We start from the raw sequence: 2,126 nt of genomic DNA, 5'->3' as shown, positions 1-2,126 counted from the left end.
TCACAATGTTGCGCGAGCCCTGCGTACGCAATTTACGTCGTTTCCGTACGGCGTGTTTAGCGTAAGGCTGCCCCTTCTAATAGCAGGGGCAGCCAATGCTAAAGTATACCCGTCGTTCCCGCGTCGCGACGTTCGAATTTTTACGTAATTTGCGTAAGTGATTAGTGAATGGAGCTGGACGCCATTCACGTTCACTTTGAAGCAAATGACGTCCTTGCGACGTCATTTGCCGCAATGCACGTCGGGAAAGTTTCCCGACGGAGCATGCGCTCTGCGCCTAATTTAAATGATTCCCGCCCCCTACGGGATCATTTACATTAGGCGCCCTTACGCAGGGCAAGTTTACACAGCGCACACGCAATTTATGGAGCTACTGCTCCGTGAATCGAGGGTAGCGCAGTAAATTTGCGGGGGCGCAGGGCAAAAACGCTGCCCTGCGCCTCCGCAAATAAGGGGCAAATCTACCTGAATCCGGGCCAAAGTGGTTAAATACTTTCTAATAATTTTTTTTGGGGTGAAGGAGCAACTTCTTTGCGTTAGTTCTGCTTTCAAATAAGGAATTCAAGCAGAGATGAACCTCCACTATAGCAACTGAGGTGCCCACATAAAAATGATCAGACACAGGCAGCAAAATTACCTTTTCCCTTCATGGTAAACTGTCTTTTCGTCTGTGCCAGAGATGTTTCAGCTTTTTTTTTCCAGCTTAGGAAATGTGGCTCCTTACATGATACTATCTGGGCACGCATGTGTTACATGTCCTGGTACATCTTTTGTGGGTGTACTTGGCTAAAACTGACTTACAGATGGTGCCTCATCAAATGTCATATTCTGCAACTTCTTTTTTTTTTTTTTTCCCTCCTTTCATTGTCAAAGCAACAATATAAAGTTAAACTGAGCTCCTGTGGAATAAACAGTGCCAAGGTTGAACTTTAAAGGGGACATATCAGTAAAATCACAAATCAGTTGCTGATATGTCACAAAAATTAGCTAACCTTTAATTAAAAAGCAATATTTCTTCCATTAAGAAGAAGTCCCTGGGTTCCAGTCAAGTGACTATGTCTAGGCAAAGCCTTCCAAGGTCTGCCTAAGAGGAACATGCTGGTATAATGATGTAATTAGTCTGCTGTTAGCAGAAGGAAGTAGCTCCTCTGTCTATCCTTACCTAGTGATTATTCATTGGCACTGTTGTAACACTGTAACTGTATGGAAAGTTCAAGTAGATAGGCAACAGTGAGGTACACGCAATCCAGGACATAAAAAATACTCTACAGGGCAACAATTATTGTATGCAGGGCCATCTTTAAAGCGGTGGTTCACCCTGCAGAACAACTTTTTAGCATAAAATTAGGCATAGTAGCGCGAGCTACAGTATGCCTGTCTTAATTTTTTTATCCCCGTACTCACTGTGTAATCGTACATAGAAGATTCCCACGGGGAATGGGCGTTCCAATCCAGACGGAAGGTGATTGACGGCCGGCTCTGGCACGTCACGCTCCCCGAAGACAGCCGGAGTAGGTCTCGGCTCTTCACGGCGCCTGCGCACAGACTATGCGCAGGCGCCGTGAAGAGCCAAGCCTATTTCGGCTATTTCCGGAGAAGCCTGACGCGCCAGAGCCGGCCGCCAATCACCTTCCGTCTGGATTGGAACGCCCATTCCCCGTGGGCAGTCGGAATCTTCTATGTACGATTACACAGTGAGTACGGGGATAAAAAAATTAAGACAGGCATACTGTAGCTCGCGCTACTATGCCTAATTTTATGCTTTTTTTTTTTATAGGGTGAACCCCCGTTTTAAGGCAGGGCCCTGTCATTGTTGTGGGGCCCGCTCACCTCCCCAGTCCATGGAGTAGGGTGCCCACGTGTCCCGGTTTGCCCGGGACTGTCCCTTAATTGGCATCTGTGTCCCTGTTCCCGGATGCCTTCATTCCGGGACAATACAATGTCCCGGAATGAAGCACTGGGTAAAGTCATTATGAATTCAGCAGAGTCTGAGCCGCTGTAGCGCTGTCTGCGGCATGCAGAACCACCTCCCCATGACTTTCATTGTGCTCACTGGTTGCTACAGCCGCTTGGCTTGTAGCAACCAGTGACATCACGGCTGCAGTGTGTTCAGAGCTGAAAGCGCG

This window comes from Rana temporaria, chromosome 4 (genome assembly GCF_905171775.1).
Source record: "Rana temporaria chromosome 4, aRanTem1.1, whole genome shotgun sequence".
NCBI classification, from domain to species: Eukaryota; Metazoa; Chordata; class Amphibia; order Anura; family Ranidae; genus Rana; species Rana temporaria.
The sequence above is the reverse complement of the archived record's forward strand: the minus strand, read 5'-3'. Positions refer to the sequence as shown.